The following is an 18,362-nucleotide window of genomic DNA, read 5'->3' as shown; positions in this document are numbered from 1 at the left end:
TACCATACTGAAAGGTGTTAACTGGATCTGTTTGTTCAGTGACTGTGATTGATGTCAGTCTCCATGGATCCTAACGATGTCGCTGGATTGTTTCCTTCTTCTTTTAGTAAGTTGCTTCTTGCAATGACTTATCCCATTGTAGCAGCAGATACATCACCTGCAACATTAACAAGAATCAGCAGTTGCAGAGACGGGGAGAGGAGAGGTCAGAATCTGAGAGTAGACTGGAATGTTCCAACAATGGATCAGAATCTGAGAACAGTAGACTGGAATGCTGCACAATGGCTCAGAATCTGAGAACCCAAGGATGGAATGCTACAACAACGGACCGGAGTTTATCCTGGGGTCTTTCCATTGTTTCCAGGTTTTGGAACAGATTACCATATCGGATACACGGTGTACTGCTGATTATTCAGGCTGGTTACTTTCCCATGCTCGCTATTATTGGTGTTCCTGGTAAGTCTCCCCCTCTCTATCTATTTATTAATCCCATAAGCCATGATGAACTTCAGTGCTATTTCTGTTGACTATACTTGGCAAAGTTCGAAACTACTGCCTTCAGTTTCAAATACAAATCCATTAATTACCACAAATTTCAAAACCGCCCACACCCCTGCCCTCACACACATCTGAGGACAAGACTGTTCACAATCCGGAAGTATCTATTTGCCCTGAATTGATTTATGTCTTCACATTCTCTCCATCAACAAACAGACCCACTACCAGCTCCATGGTATCCCCATTCCCCAGCTTGACGTTTGTTCAGTTGCTAAATACACCATTATACATGCCTTGGAAAATTTCAGACTTCATGGTTCCAGCTCCCTTCTAATCATTCTTTCCATTACAATGTTTCCATCATGCCCTTATTCTTGTCTCTAAAGTAAATTCATGTCAGGGACACTGTGTCAGAATAGTAATGTCGCTGGCCACATCATTCCGTGGTCCAGGGTATACCCGAAAGACATTGTTTCAAATCCTATCTCAGATGATGAGAGAACTTAAACTCAAATGATAGGAACTGGAAATAAAAACGAATTTCACTAATATAACCCCACTTTTGTCGATAAGTTAATCTATTTCACTGATGTCTTTTGGTAAAGAAATCTAACATTATTACCTGGGGTGGATAAAGACGACATCAGGTCCACAACAATGTGTTTGACACTATACTGCCTTCAGGCATGGCCTCACACTAAAGGACATTTAGTGAGGTCAACTGTGCCCTTAACAGCGATGAAGACAACCTATCCAATGACAACACTCAACGTTGGGAAAAAAATGATGCGAGAGATCAGGAGAATGATGAAGTGCCAGAGAAACCGAGCAGTTTTAGCAGTCTCGGATCGCGAGAAACATAGAATTGACATTTCAAATCTAATGACCATCCATCAGAACTGCACACAACTGGGAAATAGTGTGAATGATGTTGGTGACAGGGATGTCTGTTGTAAATGGGACAAGGTGGGAGTTGAACAGATAGAGAAAGACAGAGATAGAGAGAAAGAAGCAAATTGAGGAATTGTTGATGACCAGCTGGAATGGAAATAAAAATCATGATTAATCTTTTTAATTTTTTCCTGCTGCCATTTTAACGAAAATCCTGTCCATGTATGGTATACATCAAAGTCACGGTTTGAATTGAGTTATGTCCCGTTGTATTCCTTTCCTTAGAGTAATCATATTTTTAAAAATTCATGAATGGGATGTTGGGACAGCATGTCATTCCCTTTCCACGTTGTCCTTGAGAAGCTGTTGGTGAGCTGCCTTCCTAACCACTGCAGTCTGTGGGCTGTAAGTATTCAATGCATAGTTCCGTCTGGTTTAATTTCTTTGAGACTTTATAGTGAATGATATAACTGAGTGGTTGGGCTTGGACATTTCTAACGGCAGCCGAGAGTTAACATCATTGCTATGGGTCTAGAGTCACATGTAAGCCCGATCAGGTGGAGGTGATAAATTTTATTCCTGGAAGGGCATCAGTGTGCCAGGTAGGTTTTTCTGACAATCGTTTCATTGTTTCATAATTTTGATATTTTATTGAACTCAAATTCCAATATTTGCTGCGGTGAGAATTGAACCTCTGCTGTGGGTCATTACCTGTGTTGCTCCAATAGTTATCTGGAGATAATACAGCTAGACCATCGCCTCCTCAGCATCTCCAAACATCTCCAATGGCAGTAGTGATGTTGCTGTTGGCGTGGCTGTGCTGGAAGTATAGCGATTTGCAAGGCAAATAAATTATTTAGCAAAACATACCATCCTTCTCATTTTGTATGTATGAGAAGGGGAGATGATGGGAAGTGCTCTTGGTGAAAAGGAGCTGAATTCCCTTGGTCATGAGTCACTGACAGAATTCAGACAGAGCAGCAAGTAATCAGCACAGGATATTGTATAATGTCTTTCATTGAAAGATGATTCAAATATAGGCGTGAAGACATCTCCCTGCAGTTGTAGAGAGATATTGAGACAGCACGTGGTGCACTGTGAACAGATTTTCTCTCCATTATAAGGAATGATCTCCTTGCCATAGTGAGATAGTGTAAAGGAGTTTGACCAGACTAATCCCTGCAGTGATGGTACCATGAGGAGAGTGTGAAGGAAATGAGTGTTTAATCTGTAATGCTGCAAGAGTTTTAAAAGTGATTGCGATAAAACTTGAGCGTTATGAACCCGGACCCATTATTCCCATAACAAAACAATGATAGCGTGAAATATCATGTGTTTTCCTGCAGTATATGTTTTCATATGTGTACAGATACGTTGATAGGAAAGGTTTAGCAGGACATGGGTCAACTGAAGGGAAACGGAGTTCACGTGAGTGGACGTTTTGGTTGGCATAGTACAATTTGGGCTAAAGGGCCTCACTCCCTGCTGTTAAACTCTATGACTCTCTGATAGTTTACACTCTCTGTGGAGACCCCATGTTGGTTGTAAGAGAGCTGCAGATTCTGAATGAACACTCACCATCTCAACGTACAGTTGAAGTGAGACCCTGCACTAAGCCTCAGGTTGTTCACAAACATGCCAGCAGCTATACTCTTATAGAGTTGGCCATTCCCAAAAGTTTCTGATCTCCATGCAGAAGACAAGCCTGTCTTCTCGGATATGGCAGCTGCCTCCTTGTGACTTGGGACAAGCCATCTGATGTGCTCCTCTCCATCAGCAAACCACATTAATGTAACACATGTGTAGCTACAGCAATGGAGCCAGGAGGAACAACTTGGGCCAGTCTGTCTGTGCAGTCTCTGCTTCATTGGTTTGTCGTGTTGCAGCATCAATGACATCCTCCTATTTCAGTGTAACAGTTTGGAGGGGCTGAATGGTTTCTTATTTTCATGTGTCAACCCCTTGAGGGGTTTCATGTCCTCCTGTTCATCCCAGGGAAAAGGTTCATTATTGGGTGACTCATGGTAGCTGCTAACCAGCGTGTTGTGCTGACTAGACGTCTTAAGGTCCTGTGTAATAATAGACAAACAGGAGGCTGGAGAACGCAACAAGCTAGGCAGCATCAGGAGGTGGAGACGTCAATATTTCGGGTATAACTGTTCATTAGGATTGGGGGTGGGGTAGGGGGAGCTGCAGATAAAAACAGAAGGCAATGGCCAGTGTGGGGAGAGTAGGGGAAGGGGAATTGAAATGGTTGGTGAATGGGAGCTCACGTCGGCCCCTTTGGGCCCGTGAGTTCTGGTTGGGAAAATGTGTCGTTCGTTTATGTTTGGTCTCCCCAGTGTAGAGAAGACCACATCGGAAGGACCTGATGCAGTACACTAGGTTTGAAGGGAGGCAGGTGAATCTCTGTTTCACCTGGAAGGACTGTTTGGGGCGCTGGATAGAGGTGAGAGTGATTGTGTGCCAGCAGGTGATGCATCTTTTCCATTTGCAGGGGCAGTTGTCAGTGGGGATTGGAGGGTTTGTTGGGGAGTGTGGCATGCACCAAAGATTAGCGAAGGGAATGGTCCTTGTGAAAAATGTGCCAGGTCTTGGGATCCAACCCAGTTTACTGTATCTGGTGCTCACAATGTGGTCTTCTCTACACTGGGGAGCCTAAGCGCAAACTAAGGGGATGTTTTGCTCAGCATCTCAACTGGGCCCTCAAGGGCTGAGCTGACCTCCCAGTAACTGCCTATTTCAATTTCCCCTCACACGCCTTTCCAACGTGGCCATCCTTGACTTCCTCCATTGCCACTATGAAACCAACTGCAAATTGGAGGAACAACATTTCATCTTCTGCGTGTGCAGCCTACAACCCGGGTGACTCAACATTGAGTACTCCAATTTCAAATAACCTCCCCTCCAAACCCCCAAATACATTCCCAGTCCCTCCTCCTCCCGTCCATTCCTCTGATCATCCCTTCTTCCATCTCCCAACTGGATTCATTCCTCCCATCGATCAACCCGGGCATAACCTCTACTTTTATTTACCTATCCCCACCTCACCATCCTGTCTCCAACTCCTCCACCCGGCCTCTTTAAATGTAGACCCCCTTAAACCGCACCCCCCCCCCCCCCCCCCCACACACACACCCAGTCCTGAAGAAGGCTTTGACTCAAGTCGTTGACATCTCATCTCCTGATGCTTCCTCTCTTGTTGTGTTGTTCCGGCGTCCTGACTGTCTACTTTGAATTCCAACGTTTGAGATTTAAAAAAAATCTCTTCTTGCATAAGAAACGACAGAGAGTGAATGGGCTGTGTCTCTTGTTATCGAATAATTTCGATGGGCTGAATGGCTTTCTCACATTCCAATGAAATCAGCTTGAGATGCTGAATGAGTTCCTCTTTCTATACTTTGGAAATGTTCACGGTCCAGCAGTGCTGACACAAGAATGTTACCTGCACGTTAACAGCATGAGCTTGAATATTGTCCAGGTTTTGATGCTTTATGTGATCTTCACTGAACATCTTCACTTCTGATTGAATGACGGAAGGAAAGATATTGATGAAGCAGCTGAAGATATTTGTGCTAAGGAAGGTAACCTGAGGATCACCTAAAGAGATATCCAGTGACTGAGAGGATTGATGTCCACCAGCCACATTGTGTTCTGAATGACGCAACCAATGGGGAATTTACAACTGATTCCTATTAAGTTCAGTTTTGTTCCGACCCTTTGAAACCTTGCTCATTCAAATCTTGATGTAATGTCAGGGCCAGTCACTCTGACACTGTGTTCATATCTTTTGCTCATGTAAATAGGCCAAGGTATATGTGTGGGGGTTCTTTCCTTCTCTCAGAGGATAGTGATTGTTGGGGCCGCTCTATCCCAGACATTTGCATCCCTGAAATGATTGGGAGGGGTTGAGGAGGGTGTCAATTAATTTTGAGAGAGTCGAGGGCTACAAAGATTTGGGCATGAAAGAGAAATTGCTGCCAAGAAGAGGTCAGCCATGACCTTACTGAAGGGAAGGGCAGATTTCAGGAGCTAAATAGACTCGTGTTATTCCAACATTCCCCAGAGTCCAGTCAGTTTGTGGCCTCTCCTATTTTCTGTGTTATTGACCTGAAGTAGCTGAATAGACTGATCCTATTGCTGCATAACAGGATACTGGTGCTCCATGAGAAAATCTCGGTACAATTGTATAGGTTCGATGAGCTGATTGACCTTCTCCTGTAACTGTATATCAGGCTCCCGCATTTGAAAATCCTTATCTTGTCCTGGCCCAACCGAAATCCATATTGACTAAATCTACCACCCTAGCAGGAAGTGAGCACTGCAGATGCTGGAGATCAGAGTCCACAAGTGTGGTACTGGAAAAGCATGGCAGGTCAGGCAACATCCGAGGAACAAGATAATCGATGTTTTGGACATTCCTGATGAAAGGCTTATGCCCAAAATATTGATTCTCTTGTTCCTGATGACCTACTGTGTTTTATCCAGTGCCATACTTTTCGACATCTACTGCCCCAACCTAGTCAACTTTCCTGGTCACGTCATCAAATAATTTAACGAAATGTTTCAAGCATGATCTCCCATGCACAAAGCCATTCTCAATATTCCTAATCAAACCTTGTCTTTCCAAATTAATGTACATGTTATCCTTCAAACCTTTCTCAATTTTAAAAGATGTTAAACTCACTGTTCAGAGTTTCAAGGCCTTGTTTTCAGTCATTCTTAAGTAAGGGCTCAATGTTTGATATACTCCAGCCTTCCAGGATCTAAACTCTAGTTAATGGTGATCAAAATCATCATTCAGGTCCCACGCAAATGCTTCTCTAGCCTCTTACAGTTTTCTTGGATATATCTGGTAAGGAACATGAGATTTATCCAACCTCAAGCATTTTAGTACGTCGAATACCTCCTCTACTGTGATATGGACTGTCCCTAAGAAATCACCATGAACCTCGCCAAGTTCCTAAGTATTCATGCCTTTCTCCATGCTAAACACAGAGGAGAAATTTCCGTTGATGATCTCGCCCATCTCTTATGGTTCCACACATACCTGTCACTTTGGTCTTTGAGGGGTCCTATTTTCTAGCTAGTTATTGTTTTTCCTTTAATATACAAAAGTAACATTTTGGATTCATCTTAATCTTCTCAGCCATGGCTCTTTCATGTCCCCTTTTCACACTACTGATTTCCTTCTTCAGTAGATTCCTGTTTCCCTTATATATCTCCAGGGATTCACTTGATCCAGCTACCAGTAACGGAGCTGCTTTATTTTTCTGGTCAAAACCTAAATATCTCTTGTCATCCAGGGTTCCCCATTCCTGCCAACGTTTCTTTCACCTCCACAGTAACAAATAGAACTTGAACTCCAGTATCTCACGTTCAAAGGACTCCCACCTGCCAGAGGTCCCTTTGATGGCAACGAACTATTCCAGCAAACCCCTGCAAACGCCTACCTAATTCCATCTAAATTCATCTTACCCCAGTTTAGAAATTGAAGCGGTGGACCAGTTTTGTCTCTCACCATAAATATGTGAAAATTAATAGAACTCTGGCCATTGGTTCCATAGTACTCCCACACTGTAACCTCCATCACTTGTTCTGTCTTATTTCCTAAGAGTAGGTCAAATTTTGCCGCTTCCCGAGAAAGCCAAACAACATACTGCTTGAGGGAAATTTTCTGGCGCAATTAACGGATTCCACCCCACCAAATCCCTTAACGTGCTGGCAATGCCAGTCAACGTTATAAACATTAAAATCCCCAATTATGACAATCCTTTTGCTTTTGCATATCCCACCTCTCTGCCAGTATGTTAGTTACTCTAATTCCTGGTGACTATTTCGGGGCCGATAGTACAGCCCCCATAACATCACCATACCCCTTCCTATTTATTAGCTCCATCCACAAATCCTCGCTGTTTGATCCTTCAGTTACTTCATCTCTGATTACTTCTGTGATATTCCCCTTAATCAGAAATGCAACTCCCCACCACTTTCCACCATCTGTGTCCTGCCTAAAGCAGCTATACCCTGGCACATTAAGCTGCCAGTTCTGTCCCTTCCTTATCTATGTTTCTGTAATGCCTGTAATATCCCAGTCCCACATAGCTATCAATGCTCTGAGTTCTTCGGCCTTACCTGTCGTCCTCTTGCATTGAAATAAATGCAATTTAATAAAAACAGGCATTCTTGCTCCCTGTTGTGTTCCAGCCTGACCTGTCTTTTCAATTTACTGTTTCTGGTTACTATATTTCCTTCCAGCCTCGCACTTTCCTCCCTGCTCTTGAAGATCTCACCCATTGCCAATCTCATTTAAACCCTCCCTTGGAGCACGAGCAAACCTGTCTGCCAGGATATTGGTCCCCCCTCCAGTGCATGTGCCACCTGGCCCTGTTGAACAGGTCAACTCTGTCACAGAAAAGACCCCAATGATCTAAAAATCTGAGTGCCTTCCCCTACACCAATTATTTAGCTATGCATGTATCTGCCATATCCTTTTATTCTTACTTTCATGATCTCATGAAACAGGAAGTAATCAGGGGATTACCACTTCGAGGTCTTGGTTTTTAACTTTTCCCCTAGCTCTCTGTAATCACTCTGGAGGACCTCATTCCTATATCTACGTGTATCATTTGTGATGCCAACGTGCACAATGATTTCTGGCTGCTCACCCTCCCTCTTGACAACGTTTTGCTGCCGCTCGGAGACTTCCTGCAACCTGGCACCTGGGACGTAGCACAACTTGCTGGATTCCCGTTTGAGGCCCCAGAATCTCCAAAGTGTCCCTCCAACAATCGAATCTCCTATCTCTAAGACACTTTAAATTTACCCTTTCCTCTATGCTCCAAAACCAGTGGTAGTACCACTAATTTGGCGACCGCTGCTTTCCTTTGAACGGTCATTCCCTCCAACAGTATCAGAAGTGGTATACTTATTTTTGTGGGGAATGGCCACAGGGGATAGCTGCACTCTCTGCCTACTTCCTTTGCCATTCCAAACCTACTCTTTGCCTGGAACACGATAGGGAGCAAGGACTAGCTGTTGGATTAAATTGTGTTTATTTAAATGCAACAGAGCAGACAGGTAAGACTGATGAACTCAGGGCATGGATCTTTATGTGGGACTGTGCCGTTATAGTCATAACAGAAACATGGTCAGGGTGGGTCTTGGGTTTGGCCACCACACTAAAACAGTTATATGTGAAGCTCGCAACATCTCTGATAATCCTGAGTGCATCCAGCTCCAGCTCCGAAACATGGTCTCCCAGGAGCTGCAGCTGGGTGCACTTTCCACAGGTGTAGTCAACAGGGACGGTGGAAATCTCTCTGAGCTCCCACATCCCACAGGATGATCGTGCAACTGGCCTAACTGCCATCTTGACTGCTGTAATAATAAATTAAAATGACTTTATTTGAACTTGCCTGTCCTTTTTTTCTGAGCTGCTGCTGTCTGAAGCCTCTCAAACCAATGACTTACTACTTACTCTGCTACCAACTGCATTTTCTCCACTCCTCCACCTTTACTTTTGTTTAGGGAAGAAGGGAGACACTACAGTAATGCAATGTTTGTGCCTTAGACATTCCTTGACACCAAGCCCATGACGACCTGTCCTCCAGAGCACGTTATTACTTGTACTTGGAGGGTGTCTTGCTGAGTCTTCCTCCTGCTGGTGGTGACTGCCATAAGCCAAATAATCACCCCAACAGCCAATCCGCGTTGTCGCAGTCCCCTGCTCCTTTCTGTCTATTAATACTGTATTTACGAAATCCTTGAATCCATCGATTGCATTCCAAACTGTGTCTCACTCCAAAGGGAGAGAAGTTATTTTCCAGTGAATACAGGGCTGTTGGAAAAAGAATTGCATTAGACATTGGAGCAACATTCTTGCTATCCGCGCACTGAGCCTGCTTTTCTGTTCAATTCCATTATATTTATTCTGATAATCCCCATTCTCCATGACTCCATTTTCCCTATAATAAACCCTTGTTTAATAATCAGTCTGCCTCAGCCTTCAAGATGTTTAATGATCTAACCTCAACAGCCCTCAAAATTTTCTACAATTAATTCACTCTCACTATTGGGAGACTTGATGGTCTTTATTCCCATGTCTTATTTCTACCACTCTGTGTGAGAGTTGTGCCAACATAATTTGTTATCATGTCCCATCACACCTTCGCTGTGGCCAGAGACAAGAGAAAAATAAAAAATGTCAGAGCTTGTGCTCTTCTCCCTCATTTTCCACATCAGCCCGGATCTGGGGATTTGTCCACTCTTTACCCTAAATAAACATCCAATTCTTCCTTGACTTCTGTATCAAATCATTCAAGGGGCACACTGCCACTCTCCCTGAATCCAGGAACTGCTTCTCCGAACTGAAGACCGATATGAAGCCCGTGGTTAACATATCCTGTGGCTCCGTGCACAGGTTGCCCCTTTGTCTCGAATACACCCCCCCCCCCACTTCTTTCTGCTGTTACCCTCTGCCTCTTAATAAACTGATATAATGTCTTTGGATTCTTGTTACCCTTACCCACTAATGTTTTATCACGATTCCCCTTCAGCTCTTCTCCTGAAGTTTTAAGATTAGCCCGACTCTTTCTATATTCATTTAGTGCATCCATTGACCTGCTCACTTTGTACCTGCTTTAAGCGTCTCTTTCGTTTTTAATTCTGTTCGGATTTTTTTGTTGACACCCGAGGTTCTCTGGGCTTGTTTTCCAAATTTTCATCTTTCGTGTAACACGTTGCGCAGACACTCTCATTAATTCCATTTTGATCAAGTGATCCCCCAACCCCCTACCACATGCTGTTCTGCTACAGTTTCACCCAGCAGCCACTGTACTCTGGACAGTTTCCGTCATATTTTTTTTTATAAAATCGGTCTCCCCAATCCAAAAAACCTTTTATTTACCAGATAGTGCATTTTAAAAAGTCTTTTCCTTACCAAACATAAAATGCATGATGTCATGGTCACTGGCCATATAATGCTCTCCCAATCCTGCCTGCAATATCCTGACTGGCTTCATTCCCCACAGTGAGGAACATCACTATTGCACCCATTGTTGTATCAGCTCCATGATGATACAAAGAATTTCTGGAAGAAATTTCAAGGCATCTGCCCCCTCTTAAAATATAATCACTGCCCGAATTAATGCTTGGAAATGAAATGCCTGTCTATAATAAACCTATTATTGTTTTGACACACCTCAGTCAATTGGTTTTATATCTGCTCCTGTGCTTTCTTTTATCTGTGGGTCTATAATATATCGCCAGCAGTGCCTCTGCCATGGTTTTGATCCTGAGCTCTAACAACCAAGCCTCATTAGAAGATCTTTCCAAGATATCGCCCCTCCTTACTGTAGTAACTGACTCCATAACTAATCATGCAACACCACTTCCTATTTTACCCCTCTCCTGTCCTGCCTATAGTTCTTGTACCACACCACAGCATACTGAGTTGTCAGCCCTGACCTCCCACAAACGCATTTCTGCAATGGCAACAATGTCACACTTCCACATGTCATCTTGTTCCATTATCACATCTGTCTGTCCGATAACATTCCCAGCATTAAGGTAAAGCACATCCACCCTGGAATATAACACCTGGAATACTCTGTACCTCGGAGTTCTTCAGTCATTCACTGTTCCTTATCAAGCTGCCCAATTCATGAACCAAAACTGTAACTCTGGGACTGAATTAGTATTTGTTGAAATGCAATTTCGTTTTTAATAAATGTATTAATGTAATGCAATTTTACAGCCTGACCAGTCTGCTCCACATACAATGAGATTCTGCTGATTAAATCCCTGCTCAGTGTGCAGGTGGGACAGCTGTCAGTAATAGGGAAAATGAAGACTGCAGATGCTGGAGATCAGAGTCGAAACGTGTGGCACTGAAAACGAAAAACCAGTCAGGCAACATCTGAGGCGCAAAAGAGTCAAAGATTTGGGCTTCATCAGGAGTGCATTCATGCCTTCCCATATTTTCCATTCCATGGTTCATAGGATATTGGGAACCATACATGCTCAGTGAAGCAGCACGGTTTATAGCCCTGAAATAGAAAACAGTCAATCAGTTGGTTGGACAGGGAGTAGACAATTTCAGGTGAAGTACAGACTAATTGAAGTACAAACATAAGAATAGATAAATCTCCTGGGCCAGAGGAGAAACACACTAGGTTGGTGCAGGAAGAGAGGGAAGAGATTTCTGTGCCTTTGGCGATGATCTTTGCGTATTCACTCTCCATTGGAGTAGTGCCAGATGATTGATGGTGGCAAATGTTACTCCCTTGTTCAGGAAAAGGAATTAGGATAATCCTGAGAATTACAGTCCATTCAGTCTTACATCAGTATTGGGCAAAGTAATGGAGAGGATTCTGAGAGACAGACTTTATGATTACTTGGAAAATCATAGCTTGATTAGAAATAGTCAGCATGACTTTGTGAGGGGCAAGTCATGCCTCCCAAACCTTATGGAACTCATTGAGGATAGGATCAAACATATTGAAGAAGGTAGAGCAGTGGATGTGGACTGCATGGATTTTAAAAAGGTTTTTGAGCACGCTCTCCATGGTACATTCATTCAGAAAGTAAGGAGGCTGGGGATACAGAGAAACCTGTCTGCCTGGATACAGAATTGACTGGCCCATAGAGACACTATGTGGTAGTAAATGGGAAGTATTCCGTCTGCAGCTCGGTGCAAAGTGGTGTTCTGTAGGATGCGATTCTGGGAACTCTGCTGTTTGTGGTTGTTATAAATGATTTGAATGAGGAAGTGGAAGGGTGGGCTATTACATTTGTAGATGGAACAAAGGTCGGTAGAATTGTGGGTAGTGTGGAGGGTTGTTGTAGTTTGCACTCGGACATGGATTGGAATAACTGGGCTGATAAGTGGCAGGTGGATTTCAACCTGGAAAAGTGTGAAGCGATTCGTTCTGGACAATCAAATATGAATGCAGAATGCAGGATAAAAGATTGTTAGTGCTCGTCAGGTCCGCAACAATTCACCCTCCTCTCTAGGCACCTTCCCCTGCCACCAGAGGAATGCAAGACCTGTGCCCACTCCTCTCCCCCCCGGCCTAAAGATCTTTCCACATCAATCAAGGTTTCACCTGCAGTTCCACTCATGTCAGCATCTGCACCCGTTGCTCCCAATGTGGTAGTCTATACGTTGGGGAGATAGGACTTCTACTCGCAGAGTACTTCAGAGAACATCTCTGGGACACCCACAACAACCAACCCCACTGCCTCGTGGCCGAATGCGTCAACTCCCCCGCCCACTCTGCTCAGGACATGCAGGTCCAGGGCCTCATACATCGCTACTCCCTTACCACCTCATCTTCGACTTCGGGACACTCCAACCCCATGGCATCAATGTGGATTTCACCAGTTTCCACCCTTCCCCTCCTCGAACCTTATCACAGTTCCAAACTTCCAGCTTAGCACCACCCTCATGATCCATCCCATCTTTTTATTCAAAGTGGGAAAGGGTTTTTTTTAGAGTCTATACAGAGTGGAAGCAGGCCCTTTGGCCAAACAAGTCTGTACCAAACCTCCGAAGAGTAACCCATTTCTCTCTGACTAATGCACCAATAACTATGGGCAATTTAACATGGCCATTTCATCTGGCCTGGACATCTTTGGACTGTGGGAGAAAACCGGAACACCCGGTGGAAACCCATGCAGATACGTGGGAGAATGAGCAAACTCCACACAGAGAGTCGCCTGAGGCTGGAATCTAAACTAGTCCCTGGCACTGTGAGCCACCATGCCCACCTGTCCATCTTCCTTCCCATCTATTTGCTCGACCCTCCCCTCCGATGTATCACCATTACCCACACATCCATCCAACAATCACACTCTCAGTTACCTTTCCCCAGCCCCAACCCCTTCCATTTATCACTCCACCCTCATGGATCCCTTTCTTATTGCTGACTAAGGGCTTTTGCAATAAATGTCGATTTTTCTGCACCTTGGAAGCAGTGATAGCAACATTCTGCAGTTTGAAACTCAGATTGAATGTATAAGGACAGAGTCACATATGACGGTTTTAGTGTTGAGCAATGATATTTATATTGGGCTAAGGAAGGAGTTGGCTTTGGTGGACTGGCCAGGAAAAAAAAACAAAACTATCAAGGGCAGGACAGATAAAAAAAAGGTAAAGACACAACGAGATACTAAATGACCTCTCGACTAAAGTATATTGGTGAGAGGAAGAGGAATTGCGCACTGGAGAAAAATCATCCATGATTTGACACGGAAATCAATAATAGCTTGAGGGAAAAGTCTCAGGCAAATCACATTACACAATTTAGTCACACTCTGGAGGACTGGGCAAGGCAGTGACACAGTGGTGTCATCGCTGAACCTTTAAGCGAGAAACCCAGCTCATTTTCTGATGACCTGGATTTGAATTCTGCCATGGTAGATGGTGCAGCTTGAATTCAAATGTGGAATTAAGAGACTGATGGTGATCATGAATCGATTGCAAGGGAAAATTCATCTGGTTCGCTAATGTCCTTTAAGGAAGGACATTTCCATCCTTACCATAGATTCATCACTCTCTGGCTGAAGACGTTTCTCATTATCTCCGATATAAAAGGTCTTCCCTTAACTATGATACTATTCCTTTGGGTCCTTTCTCTCCGAAGAATAGAAGCATCTTTCTGACATCTACTCTGGCCAGCCATTTATTACTTTGCATGATTCAATTAGATCCCCTCATCCATCTCAACTTCAGCGAGTTTAATTCCAGAGATCTCATATGTTAGGCTTTTCATTCCTGAGGCCATTCCTGTGAACTGCCTCTGAACAAGCCCCGGGGCAGTATATCCTTCCTGAGATATGGGGCCCAAAACATCACACAACAATCCAAATGTGGTCTGATTAGAGCCTTATAGAGTCTCAGAATTACATATATGCTTTTATATTCCAGCCCTCTCAAAATAAATATCATCATTGTATTTGCCTTTGTGACCAGCCTTGCCACCTGAAATAATGAAATTGTGATGGACAATAGCAAATTATCATGAAGTTACAAAAATGAATAATGATTAAAGCATGCTGGGAAATGGATCCCGGGCTTGAGTAAACTCTCTGTGCTAATCCACATGCTGCAGAATCCAAACAGGCTGCAGGTACCCACAGACGGTTTGTAAACAAACCTGACAGCTACAGATCCTGCAGTACAAACCTGGAGTTGAATTTGAATGGGACAACGGGATGCCTCCCTTGGGCCATCAATGTGTCGCCGCCTGGTTGGGTCTGATTGATCAGAGTTATCCAACATAGTCATTCTGTTGACAGATCTTCTATATACTCCCAAAATGAGGTGAAGAATCTGGAAAATGAGAATCACCACAAAACCACACTTAGCGCAGTAAACCGAGAATAACCAGCAAAGCAGAAGATATCTCCAAGTGCATCGTAAGAAGAAGAAATCAGCACGTGGAGCCAGGCAACGTTCTGTTGGGGTGGTATAAGATCATACAAAGTTAAGTTCAAGCAAAAGGTAGTTTGTAGTGTGTTTCATTACATTATAGTCCAATTTATTGTTCTAATATTAATTGTGTTCAATAAGCAGATGCTGTTGTTTATGAGTCGAATCACAGTTCTTTTGGTGAATATAAGATTTTAAGACACACTGGTATAAAAGATATAAAAGTCATGATACAAAAGTTTCCTGACAATTGGTTCGCCTGCAAGGTTACCTTGAGACAATCTTGGTCGAGAACTTCAAGTCTCTTTGCACTTCAGACTGAAGAATTTTCCCGATTTTAGAAAATAGTGCATGCCTGTATTCCTCTTACAAAAGTGCATGACCTCACACTTACTCCCATCGTACTGCCACTTCTTTGCGCACTCTCCTCAGGTGTCTAATCCCTTCTGCAGCCTCTCCACTTCTGCAATGCTACCTGTCTCTCCATCTATCTTTATATCATCTGAAAGGTTAACCAGAATGCCCTTAGAACATTCATCGAGATCATTAATTTACAAAGTAAGAAGTCGTCGTCCCAACACTGAGCCTTGTGGAATATCACATGTCACTAGCTACCTTACTGACATGATCATTTTATCCTCACTCGCTGTTTTCTGCCTTTTTAACCCTTGTTGTTTCTTAATTCCACCCACACAGATTCTACACCATTTGTCCATATCTCAGTGATGGGAACTGAGTGATGGGACTGCAAAACACTTTAGCATTGTTGCTAATTTATAGCTTGGACATGGACTAAAAATATGACATTGTGGATTCCACTGAACTATGGCGACAACCTATGCATTTGACGAAATATTCTGTTTGCATTATGGAAGAATATAAACATGTGAATCTGCTTGAGAGGACACAGACAATTTCAAATGTTTGTATTCTTCCATAATACTGACGGAATATTTGGTCAAAGACATAGGCTGTCGCCACATTCCAATGGACTTGACAATGTAATATTTTTACTTTTTAAATTTGTATATGAAGAATACAGAAGTTAATGAAGAGGTATAAATTGGTCAAATGAAAAACAAATATTGGTGTGTGGAGCATAGATTGGAAATGTGTCTGTGTTGAATTATGTTGGAAGTTAAATGGAAACGCACGAATTATTAAAACGGAGAGATTGCATTGAGGCACAGAGGAATCAGGCACCTGGATCACACAAAAAATCAAGGATTTAGAGAGGCCAGACAAATGTTGAAACTCTTTTGAAACAGAATTCATTCAGAAGTAGTGAGACCACATCGAAAGAGCTATGGCCACAATGACATGCAAAGCAGTCCAGAGAAGATTCACTCAACTGACTCCTGTGAAGAATTGTACTTCAGGAGGAAATAGTGACCACACTGGCCCTGGATCTCCTGGAGTCTAGCTGGACAATATGTGATCTTGTTTAACGTCAGAATATTCCGAATAGTCTTTTTAAGTTGAGTTCTGAAATAATACTTCAGTTTATATGAGAGATTACAATAAGTGGATGGAAAGTAAATCTGAAGAATATCTCATTTCATAAGATGTGGGTTGTTTCAGCCCTCTGACAGTGTTGCGTGTTTGTGAAACTATCCTTCCAGAGAGCGATGAAGGCTAGGAAATTGAATATTCCTAAGGCAGAGGCAGGCAGATTCTTGACTAAGTTTGACCAACGAACGTTGTATGGACAAGGAAGGAAGACTTATGCCTGGTGCCAGTTTCTACTTTTTTGTTGTCTTCAGCTACCGAAAAATTAGGAGACCACTCTCATGAACATGAAGACTTTTCCTTTCAGATTGATGGACACAACTTTCCAAATTTGTTTTTTAAACAAGGGAAAAACTCCTTTGAAACTGCTTTAGAAATTAGATAATGTTGAATAGATGTCTCAATAGTGCAGCTTCCTTTCAGTTGTTGTTGTCAGGTGAGCTTCGTTAGAAAATCTGTTGCCTATGTTTAATTTCCACTCATAATGTGTAAGTGAACTCCAGTGGTTCACTTGGTGCAGGACCACTAACATTTATGTTTCAGAGAGAGTTACAGGATTCTGAACAAGTGATAGTGAAGGGAAAATGGTTTCGTTTCAAGTCAGGATGCAATGTGACCTTGGAGATTATATTCTTCACCAATTGATGCTCACAAGCTATGGAAATGATGAGTTATTTCTTGTTTTCAAGAATTAAAGTGATAGAGTCTTATGTGGCACACAAACAGGCCATTCAGCGCAACATGTCTACATCAATCAGAAAACATCAAACTACATTAATGAAAATTACCTCAATGTGCATGGCCGACTATGCTCTGACATTTTGTGCTCATTCAGCTGCTGATTAAATGCTGCATTAACTTGTGTTATTCGTGACCTGGGCTGTCAGTTGGCCTTTTATTTCAATGTATTCACGAAATGGTGTCTGCGAATGCATCACACTATTTCAAAGTCCGCAACAAGCTCATCTGATCAACAAACATGGTTACATTGTTCAGTTATTATGAGGAAAGTGGATTTTTCAAAAATTCATTTTGGATTTTAATGGAGCTAGTCCAATATTAATTGCCGTTGAGAAGTTCCAGTCCAGTTGGTGTTGGTCATTGCAAGTGGCTTTTGGGAGGGAGTACCAGCTGTGCATCTCATGTGCCAGTTTAGCTGGGAGTAAGTATTACTGGTGGTGGATGTAGTTTTAAACAAACTGCTGTACTGTGATGAACAGCTCGCAGAAAAACGCAGGAAAACTGACTCTTTGTCAAAGCAAATATATGGCAAGGAATTTAGTATTCTGCAGAGAAATAACAACGTTGCAACTAGAAGTCTATATAACGATGAAGGAAAGTTTGTTTGTATGTTATTGGTGTCCTTAAACTAATGTTGTCAAACAGCTGGAATAATGTCGGTGGGCTTATTGAACAAAACTTACACTGAGCATGTGAATTAACTTGGATATTTTCAGAGATGGACGGGCTGTCCTCGGTGTAGTAAGTCGTGATGCTCCATGGGATGATGCTGATTTGTAATCTCCCCACTTACTGAGCACAGTTCAATGGAACAAACCAACAATTGCCATTAGGTGGTGCTTCACAATATATCATGGAATCGTAAAATAAAGCAGATGCCTATCAAATCTGGCACCATCAAGTGCTGATACAAGTGTTTTGCCAAGTTTGTAATATTTCCTTCCTCAATCACCCTCACAGGCAATGCATTCCAGAAGCATATCACCCGCTGGATTCAAAGCAGATTTCACAAATCCTCACTCAATCTCTTGTCTTTCACTTTAAACGTGTATCCCCTTGTATTTAACCGTTTGACTAAGAGGAACAGCTGCTGTCTGTTCACTGTGTCTATACCTCTCATGCTGTTATACGCCTTTGTCAGGTTCTCACCATAACCTTCTCTGCTCCAAAGTAAAGCAAAAGCAAATCTAGCCTAGCTTCATGGTTTGAGTACTCTCTTCTGTTGTTATTCTTTCAATGTGCAGCATCTCATCTAAAGCAGTGTTAAGTGTTTCGGTCATTGATCTGG

The sequence above is a fragment of the Chiloscyllium punctatum genome, chromosome 50 (genome assembly GCF_047496795.1).
Source record: "Chiloscyllium punctatum isolate Juve2018m chromosome 50, sChiPun1.3, whole genome shotgun sequence".
NCBI classification, from domain to species: domain Eukaryota; kingdom Metazoa; phylum Chordata; class Chondrichthyes; order Orectolobiformes; family Hemiscylliidae; genus Chiloscyllium; species Chiloscyllium punctatum.
The sequence above is the reverse complement of the archived record's forward strand: the minus strand, read 5'-3'. Positions refer to the sequence as shown.